Raw genomic sequence first — 11,343 nt, forward strand, 5'->3', positions numbered from 1 at the left:
TGCACAACATAATCAACTTAAAAGCATCGCTACTCAAATATATCGCCTTCTCCAATTTAAACCGGCTGTCAAACATTAAATCCAAGACAAAAGCAGCCATATATATTTTTCTAAATACAGTACCAGTTTAAGGGTTGTTCATTACTTTTTACTATTTTCTACATTGTAGAACAATAGTGAAGGCATCACAACTATGAAATAACACATATGGAATCATGTAGTAACCAAAATAGTGTTAAAGAAAATATATCTGATATTTGAGAATCTTCAAAGTAGCACCCTTTCCTAGATGACAGCTTTGCACACTCTTGGCATTCTCCCCCCACCAGCTTCATGAGGTAGTTTTTCATAGTTTTATGTCTTCGCTATTATTCTACAATTGAGAAAATAGTACAAATAAAGAAAACACTTGAACGAGTAAGTGTGCTAAAACCTTTGTCTGGTACGGTATTTCCACTACTGTTCAAAGTTTGGGGTCATTTAGAAATATCCTTCTTTTTGAAAGAAAAGCTAATTGTCCATTAAAATAACATCAAAATCATCAGAAATACAGTGTAGACATTGTTAATGTTGTAAATGACTATTGTAGCTGGAAAAGGCAGATTTTTTAAATGGAATATCTACATAGGCGTCCAGAGGCCCATTATCAGCAACCATCACTACTGTTTTCCAATTGTGTTAGCTAATCCAAGTTGATAATTTTAAAAGGCTAATTGATTATTAGAAAACCCTTTTGCAATTATGTTAGCACAGATGGAAACTGTTGTCCTAATTAAAGAAGCAATAAAACAGTCATTATTTCGACTAGATGAGTCCCATAACATAATTGAGACAGTAGATCTAGCAAATCTGTCATAATATAATAGAGACAGTAGATCTATCTGGGCTGTCGTAATTTAATATAGACTATAGATGTAGTTGGTCTGTAATAATAAAATTGAGATTGTGGATATTGCTGGTCTGTCACTGTAACGATCGTCTGTGGTGGAAGAAGGTGAGGACCAAAGCGCAGCGTGGTAAGTGTTCATATTTTTTATAAAATAACTGAATACTGAACAAAACAATAACCGACAAATGAACAGACCCATAAGGTGAATGGAAAAATCACTAAACAGGAAATAATCACCCACAAAACATAGGCGGGAAAAGGCTGCCTAAGTATGATTCTCAATCAGAGACAACGAACGACCCCTGCCTCTGATTGAGAACCATACCAGGCCAAACACAAAACCACAACATAGAAAAAAGAACATAGACTACCCATCCCAACTCACGCCCTGACTAAACTAAAACAAAGACATAACAAAGGAACTAAGGTCAGAATGTGACAGTCACAATATAAATAAGAGAAAAGATCCGAAACTCATTCAAGAATTTTAGATGAAGTTGTGTGGAAAAAGGACTGGGGTGGTAAAATATTATTCTCCAAAGAAACTCAAAAGGGGTGATGATAATAATTAAAAAACATTTGGATCCGAATGCAAATTGTTCAAACAGATCTGCAAGGTTGTTTTTGTTTTACCTTAATTTAACAAGACAGTTAAGAACAAATTCTTATTTAAAATGACAGCCTACCCCGGCCAAACCATAACGCAGAAGACGCTGGGCCAATTTGTGCGCCACCCTGTGGGACTCCCAATCATGGCCGGCTGTGATACAGCCTGGAATCAAACCAAGATCTGTAGTGACTCCTCTAGCACTGAGATGCAGTGCCTTAGACTGCTGAGCTACTCGTGAGTCCCAAGGTAGATGGATTATTTTAAATACATTACTGGACCCTAAACAGATATGCTCATTAATCTATACGGTCCAAATAATAATGATGCACGCTACTTTGAAAATATATATAATAATTTATCAAGCCTACAAACAATACAAGACTCTATTATTATGGTGGGAATAATTAATACGGTTTTAAATACCTCAATGGACCGTAAAGAAAATCACACTACAAACTATCAACCTCATGCACTTAAAAATCATGAATATCATGGATATATTGGAACCAGTGGACATATGGAGGCTTAAATATCCTGACCTAGTGAGATAAACATGGCAAAGGCTCAATAATGCTAGTCGTCTTGACTACTCTCTTAGGTAATTCTCTCTGGCAACAAAAGTTTAAAAAGTGTTGATAGGGGACAGAATGCGGTCGGACCATAAAATAATTGGCATATACATTATTCCTACAGAATTTCCACATGGGCGAGGATATTGGAAATGTAATCAAAGCCTATTGGATGATAACTTGTTTCACTAGGACAGAATAATTTATAACTGACTTTTTCCTACATAACATACTGTAGGTACAGCAGATCCCCTTATTGTATGGGACACTTTTACATCTGTCTTTAGAGGCCATGCAATTCAATACTCATCTTTAAAACAAAATACATTAAGGTGAAAATAATCCATATTGAGAAAGGAAATAGAGATTAACAGTACATAGAGATAGCAATAAAACAGTACCATAGATGCACAGAATGCATTAGGAGAAAAAATATATATTGGAGGATTGGAGGAACTTATTTAAGAAAGATCAAGTGTTATGAGCATGTTTTAACCATTCCTATAAAAATGGTAGATTATCAGATACTCAACAAGAACATCTTATTTCATTATCACTGAATCAGGACCCTAGTGGTAAATCAATCAAATAAAAAAATTGGAGGCCCCTTACACTTCAGTGTTGTGATGCAACAATTCTAGCAAAGTGCATAGCGCTTAGAATTTAAAAGCTATTGTTGGATATTATTCATCCTAATCGGACAAGTTTTGGACGATACTTTGGAGATAATATAAGACAAGTACTGGAAACAATAGAACTATCACGACTCCAGATTTGACCCAGATGCAGACACAGGAGGTGGATAGTTTGATTCTCGGAATATTTCTTGACACCATTGGGCAGGTCGAGGGCAGGCAGAGGTTCTTAATCCAAGTTATAGTCAATAAGGGACAGAAGGGCAGGAAGGCTCAGGGTCAGGACAGGCATAAAGGTCAGCACCGGAAAGACTAGAAACAAGAACTTTAGAAAAGGGAAACATGTTGGTAAGACCTGACAAAACAAGATGAAGTGGCAACAGACGAACAGAGAACGCAGGTATAAATACACAGGGATAATGGGGATAAATAGGAGACACCTGGTGGTGGGGGGAGACAAGCACAAGACAGGTGAAACAGATCAGGGTGTGAAAAGAACACTATGAAAAATCTGGGAAACCAGGCCTGAAATTCATAGCTGACTTTGATAAAGTACGGCTGGAATGTATACTGTATTTAAATGCCTGTAATATTTCCATTTTAGAGAATCTCTTATACAATGGGTTAAAGTTATATACAGTAACCCGAGGTGTAAAGTAGTAAATAATGGCTACTTCTAAGAACGTTTTAAACTGTCAAGAGGAGTAAAACAAGGTTGTCCACAATCGGCATATCTATTTATTATGGCCATCGAAATGATGGCTATTAAAATCAGATCCAACAATAAAATCAAGGGCCTAGAAATCCAGAGCTTAAAAACAAAGGTGTCATTGTACGTTGATGATTCAGGTTTTCTTTTAAATCCACCATTTGGATCCCTCCACAGCCTCCTAGATAGGGGCGGCAGGTGGTTAGAGCATTGGGTCAGTACTAGATCGAATCCCCGAGCTGACAAGGTAGAAATCTGTCGTTCTGCCCCTGTTCCTAGGCTGTTATATGTTACCATTTTTATCAAATCAAATTGTATTGGTCACATACACATGGTTAGCAGATGTTAATGCGAGTGTAGCCAAATGCTTGTGCTTCTAGTTCCTAAAGTGCAGCAATATCAACAAGTAATCTAACAATTCCACAACAACTACCGAATACACTCAAATCTAAGTAAAGGGAATGAATAAGAATATGTACATATGAATATATGGATGAGCAATGACCGAGTGGCACAGGCAAGATGCAGTAGATGGTATAAAATACAATATACATATGGGATTAGTTATGAAATATATGTAAACATCATGATTAAAGTGGCATTAATAAAGTGACTCCATTTGTTAGAGTGGCCAATGATTTCAGGTCTGTATGTAGGCAGCAGTCTCTCTGAGTTAGTGATGGCTGTTGAACAGTCTGATGGCCTTGAGATAGAAGCTGTTTTTCAGTCTCTCAGTCCCAGCTTTGATGCACCTGTACTGACCTTGCCATCTGGATGGTAGCAAGGTGAAAAGGCAGTGGCTCGGGTGGTTGTTGTCTCTGATGATCTTTTTGGCCTTCCTGTGACATCGGGTGCTGTAGGTGTCCTGGAGGGCAGATAGTTTTCCCCCGGTGATGCGTTGTGCAGACCTCAACACCCTCTAGAGAACCCTGCGGTAGGGTTAGGTGCTGTTGTCGTACCAGGTGGTGATACAGCCTGACAGGATGCTCTCAATTGTGCATCTATAAAAGTTTGTGAGGAGACAAGCCACATTTCTTCAGCCTCCTGAGGTTGAAGAGGCACTGTTGCACCTTCTTCACCACGCTGTCTGTGTGGGTGGACCATTTCAGTTTGTCCATGATGTGTACGCCGAGGAACTTAAAACGTTTCACCTTTTCCACTGCTGTCCCTGTCGATGTGGATTTTGGGGTGGCACTGTTGCACTCCACTGTTTCCTGAAGTCCACCATCATCTCCTTTGTTTTGTTGAGTGAGAGGTTGTTGTCCTAACACCACACTCCGAGTGCACTCACCTTCTCGCTATAGGCTGTCTCATCGTTGTTGGTGATCAAGCAGTCATGGGTGAACAGAGAGTACAGGAGGGGGCTGAGCACGCACCCTTGTGGGGCCCCAGTGTTGAGGATCAGCGAAGTGGTGATGGTGTTTCCTACCTTCACCACCGGAGGCAGCCCGTCAGGAAGTCCAGGACCCAATCACACACGGTGGGGTTGAGACTCAGGGCCTCAAGCTTAATGATGAGCTTGGAGTTGAATGCCGAGCTGTAGTCAATGAACAGTATTCTTACATAGGTATTCCTCTTGTCCAGAATGATAGGGCAGTGTGGTGGTGATTGTATTGTCTTTTTTTAACCTTTATTTAACTAGGCAAGTCAGTTAAGAACAAATTCTTATTTTCAATGACGGCCTAGGAACAGTGGGTTAACTGCCTGTTCAGGGGCAGAACGACAAACCCCCGAGCTGACCTTGTCAACGCTCTAACCACTAGGCTACGCTGCCGCCCCTATTGGGGTGGAATGCAAATTGCAGTGGGTCTAGGGTCTAGGGTGCTAGGTAAGGTGGAGGTGATATGGTCCTTAACAAGTCTCTCAAAGCACATCATAATAACAGGAGTGAGTTCTACGGGGCGATAGTCATTCAATTCAGTTACCTTTGCCTTATTGGGTACAGGAACAACAGTGGCCATCTTGAAGCATGTGGGGACAGCAGACTGGGATAGGGATTGATTGAAACACACCAGCCAGCTGGTCTGTGCATGCTCTGAGGATGCGGCTAGGGATGCCGTCTGGGCTGGCAGCCTTGCGAGGGTTAACACATTTAAATGTCTTACTCACTTCGGCCACGGAGAAGGAGAGCCCACAGTCCCTGGTAGCGGGTTGCGTCGGTGGCACTGTATTATCCTCAAAGTGGGCAAAGAAGGTGTTGAGCTTGTCTGGAAGCAAGACGTTGATGTCCGTGATGTGGCAGATTTTAGTTTTGTAGTCCGTGATTGTCTGTAGACCCTTTCACATACGTCTTGTGTCTGAGCCGTTGAATTGTGACTGAATTTGTCCCTATTCTGACATTTCGCTTGTTTGATTGCCTTGCGGAGGGAATAACTACACTGTTTATATTCAGTCATACTCCCAGTCATCTTTCCATGGTTAAATGCTATGGTTTGCGCTTTCAGTTTTGCTCAAATGCAGACATCTATCCACAATTTCTGGTTAGGGTGGGTACAACATCTCCTATGCACTTCCTTATAAACTCACTCACCGAATTAGCATATAAATCTATATTATTCCCTGAGGCTACCCAAAACATGTTCCAGTCTGCATGATCAAAACAAGCAGCATCTACTCTTTCTGGGGTCCAGCAAAATGAAGGCAGTTTATACAATTTAAAAAATATTACAATACATTCACAGATTTCACAACACACTGTGTGCCCTCAGGCCCCTACTCCACCACTACCGCATATCTACAGTACTAAATCCGTATGTGTGTGTGTCTGTGCTAATGTTTGTGTTGTTTCACAGTCCCTGCTGTTCCATAACATGTTTTTGGTATCTGTTTTTAAAATCAAATTTTACTGCTTTCATCAGTTACTTGATGTGGAACAGAGTTCCATGTAGTCATGGCTCTATGTAGTACTGTGTGCCTCCTATAGTCTGTTCTGGACTTGGGGACTGTGAAGAGACCTCATGTTGCATGTCTGGTGTGATATGCATGGATGTCTGAGCTGTGTGCCAGTCGTTCAAACAGACAGCTCAGTGCATTCAACATGTCATTACCTCTCTTAAATACAAGTAGTGATGAAGTCAATCTCTCCTCCACTTTGAGCCAGGAGAGATTGACATCTATATTATTAATATTAGCTCTTCAGTTTCTTGGCAATTTCTCGCATGGAATAGCCTTCATTTCTCAGATCAAGAACAGACTGACAGGTTTCAGAAGAAAGTGCTTTGTTTCTGGCCATTTTGAGCCTGTAATCGAACCCACAAATGCTGATGCTCCAACAATAGATATTATATTCCCTCTCTTTTAGCCAGGTAAATATTGATAGTCTTTTCTTATTATCTGCTACGCCACTAAAACTATAACTGGCTATACTTAATTCACAATTTACCATTTATTATGATATATGTTTGTAAACGTACCATGCATCAAATAGCCCCCGTGATATGCAATTTATCAGGGAAGTTAGGAACCAATATACACAGTCAGTTAGGAAAGCAAAGGCTAGCTTTATAAAACAGAAATGTGCATCCTGTAGCTCTAACTCCAAAATGTTTTGGGACACTGCAAAGTCCATGGAGAAAAAAAAGCACAGGTGCCCACTGCACTGAGGAAACACTGTCACCACCGACAAATCCACGATAATCGAGAATTTCAATAAGCATTTCTCTACTGCTGGCCATGTTTTCCAACTGTACCCCAAGCCATGTACCCCAAGCCCTGCCAGCAGCTCCGCACCCCCCACAGCTACTTGCCCAAGCCTCCCCAGCTTCTCCTTCACCCAAATCCAGACAGCAGATGTTCTGAAAAACCTGGACTCGTACAAATCAGCTGGGCAAGACAATCTGGACCCTCGCTTTCTAAAATTATCCGCCGCCATTTTTGCAACCCCTATTACTAGTCTGTTCAACCTCTCTTTCGTATCGTCTGAGATTCCTAAAGATTGGAAAGCTGCAGCGGTCATCCCCCTCTTCAAAGGGGGAGTCACTCTAGACTCAAACTGTTACAGACCTTTATCCATCCTGCCCTGCCTTTCTAAAGTCAGGCCCACAGGGAAGGGGTGGTACTGGGGAGACTTTCAGGCCCACAGGGAAGTGGTGGTACTGGGGAGACTTTCAGGCCCACAGGGAAGGGGTGGTACTGAGGAGACTTTCAGGCCCACAGGGAGGGGGTGGTACTGGGGAGACTTTCAGGCCCACAGGGAAGGAGGGGAAAGGGGGTGGTACTGGGAAGACTTTCAGGCCCACAGTGAAGGAGGGGAAGGGGGTGGTACTGGGGAGACTTTCAGGCCCACAGGGAAGGGGTGGTACTGAGGAGACTTTCAGGCCCACAGGGAGGGGGTGGTACTGGGGAGACTTTCAGGCCCACAGGGAAGGAGGGGAAAGGGGGTGGTACTGGGAAGACTTTCAGGCCCACAGTGAAGGAGGGGAAGGGGGTGGTACTGGGGAGACTTTCAGGCCCACAGGGAAGTGGTGGTACTGGGGAGACTTTCAGGCCCACAGGGAAGGGGTGGTACTGAGGAGACTTTCAGGCCCACAGGGAGGGGGTGGTACTGGGGAGACTTTCAGGCCCACAGGGAAGGAGGGGAAAGGGGGTGGTACTGGGAAGACTTTCAGGCCCACAGTGAAGGAGGGGAAGGGGGTGGTACTGGGGAGACTTTCAGGCCCACAGGGAAGGATGGGGGAGGGGTGGTACTGGGGAGACTTTCAGGCTCACAGGGAAGGAGGGGGGAAGGGGTGGTACTGGGGAGACTTTCAGGCCCACAGGGAAGGAGGAGGGGAAAGTGTGGTACTGGGGAGACTTTCAGGCCCACAGTTAAGGAGGCGGGGAAGGGGTGGTACGGGGGAGACATTCAGGCCCACAGGGAAGGAGGGGGAGGGGTGGTACTGGGGAGACTTTCGGGCCCACAGGGAGGAGGGGAAGGGGTGGTACAGGGGAGACTTTCAGGCCGACAGGGAAGGAGGAGGGGAAGGGGTGGTACTGGGGAGACTTTCAGGCCCACAGGGAAGGAGGGGGTAAGGTGTGGTACTGGTGAGACTTTCAGGCCCACAGGGAAGGAGGGGGGAAGGTGTGGTACTGGGGAGACTTTCAGGCCCACAGGGAAGGAGGGGGGAAGGTGTGGTACTGGGGAGACTTTCAGGCCCACAGGGAAGGAGGAGGGGAAGGGGTGGTACAGGGGGAGACATTCAGGCTCACAGGGAAGGGGTGGTACTGGGGAGACTTTCAGTTCCACAGGGAAGGAGGAGGGGAAGGGGTGGTACTGGGGAGACTTTCAGGCCCACAGTTAAGGAGGCGGGGAAGGGGTGGTACTGTGGGTTGTTGAGTAATTGGTTATTTTGGGAAGCCGTCAGCTCTTGGGATGGAGATAGATCTCACTGTTGGCAGATCCACAACAGATGTTGGAAATATACTTGAGTTAGCAAAAAACAGTGAGTGAGATTGGGACAATGTTTGAAGAGCCATATAAAAGCCACACAGTCTCTATTCTGTAACCCTAAAGAGAATAGCCAGCCAAGACTTAGAACTACTACATTTTGAATTGAACAGGTAACAATCCTAGTTCTAATGCAGCCCTCATATTAGAATTTGTTTAGGTTAGTTCAGAACATAGAATAGGGGTAATTGATAACTTGGCTAACTTAATCCTTAACCCCCAAACGTAACCCTAACCCCTAACCCCTAACCCCTAACACCAAACCTAACCACTCTAGGTGACTAATTTCATATCTGACATCTATGTGTGTGTGAGTGTGTGTGTGTGTGTGAGTGAGTGAGTGAGTGAGTGAGTGTGTGTGTGTGTGATTGTCTACTGTCTCTATTATATTATGACAGACCAGCTAGATCTACTGTCTCTGTGTCTCTTATATTATGGCAGACAAAGCTAGATCTACTGTCTCTATTATATTATGACAGACCAGATATAGCTACTGTCTCTATTATGTTATGACAGACCAGCTAGATCTACTGTCTCTATTGTATTATGACAGACCAGCTAGATCTACTATCACACCAATATCTCTACCTTTACATGACCATCTGATCATTTATCACTCCAGTGTTAATCTGCAAAATTGTAATTATTCGCCTACCTCCTCATGCCTTTTGCACACAATGTATATAGACTCCCCTTTTTTTGTACTGTGTTATTGACTTGTTAATTGTTTACTCCATGTGTAACTCTGTGTTGTCTGTTCACACTGCTATGCTTTATCTTGGCCAGGTCGCAGTTGCAAATGAGAACTTGTTCTCAACTAGCCTACCTGGTTAAATAAAGGTGAAATAAAAATAAAAATAAATACTGTCTCTATTGTATTATGACAGACCAGCTTAATCTACTGTCTCGATTATATTATGACAGACCAGATATAGCTACTGTCTCTATTATATTATGACAGACCAGCTAGATCTACTGTCTCTATTGTATTATAACAGACCAGCTAGATATACTGTCTCTATTATATTATGACAAACCAGCTAGATCTACTGTCTCTATTGTATTATGACAGACCAGCTAGATCTACTGTCTCTATTAAATTATGACAGAACAGCTAAATCTACTGATTCTCTATTACATTATGACAGACCGGCCAGATCCACTGTCTCTATTATATTATGACAGACCAGATAGATCTACTTTCTCTAGTATGTTATGACAGACCAGCTAAATCTACTGTCTCTATTATATTATGACAGACCAGCTAGATCTACTGTCTCTATTATATTATGACAGACCAGCCAAATCTACTGTCTTTATTATATTATGACAGACCAGCTAGATCTACTGTCCCTATTTTATTACGACAGACCAGCTAGATCTACTGTCTCTATTACATTATGACAGACCAGCGAAATTTACTGTCTCTATTATATAATGACAGACCAGATATATCTACTGTCTTTGTTATATTATGACAGACCAGCTAGATCTACTGTCTCTATTAAATTTTGACAGACCAGCTAGATCTACTGTCTCTATTATATTCTAACAGACCAGCTAGATCTACTGTCTCTATTATATTATGACAGACCAGCTTGACCTACTTTCTCTATTATATTATGACAGACCAGCTAAATCTACTGTCTCTATAAAATTATGACAGACCAGCTATATCTACTGTCTCTACTATATTATGACAGACCAGCTAGATCTACTGTCTCTATTATATTATGACAGACCAGCTAGATATACTGTCTCTATTATATTATGACAGACCAGCTAGATCTACTGTCTCTATTGTATTATAACAGACCAGCTAGATATACTGTCTCTATTGTATTATGACAGACCAGCTAGATCTACTGTTAACTCTGCAGACACTAATCCACTGATTTCTATTACATACAGACCAGCTAGATCTACTTCTCTATTATATTATGACAGACCAGCAATCTACTGTCTTTATTAAATATGACAGACCAGCTAATCTACTGTCTCTATTTTATTACGACAGACCAGCTAGATCTACTGGTCTCTATTTATTATGACAGACAACACTTAGATCTACTGTCCTCTATTGTATTATGACGACCACTAGATCTACTGTCTCTATTATATTTTGACAGACCGCTAGATCTACTGTCTCTATTATATTATGACAGACCAGCTAGATCTGTTGTCTCTATTTATTATGACAGACCAGCTAGATCTACTGTCTCTATTATATTATGACAGACAGCCTATGCTATTGTATTATACAACCTATCTACGTCTCATATATATAATCTTCTATAGACAGACCAGCTAGATCACTGTCTATATTTTTTTCAACCTAGACACGTTCTATTATATTATGACAGACCAGCTAGATCTACTGTCTCTATTATATTATGACAGACCAGCTAGATCTACTGTCTCTATTATATTATGACCGACCAGCTAGATCTACTTGTTCTATATTATATTATTGACAGACCAGCTAGATCTACTGTCTCTATTTATA

The sequence above is a fragment of the Oncorhynchus kisutch genome, linkage group LG30 (genome assembly GCF_002021735.2).
Source record: "Oncorhynchus kisutch isolate 150728-3 linkage group LG30, Okis_V2, whole genome shotgun sequence".
NCBI lineage: Eukaryota > Metazoa > Chordata > Actinopteri > Salmoniformes > Salmonidae > Oncorhynchus > Oncorhynchus kisutch.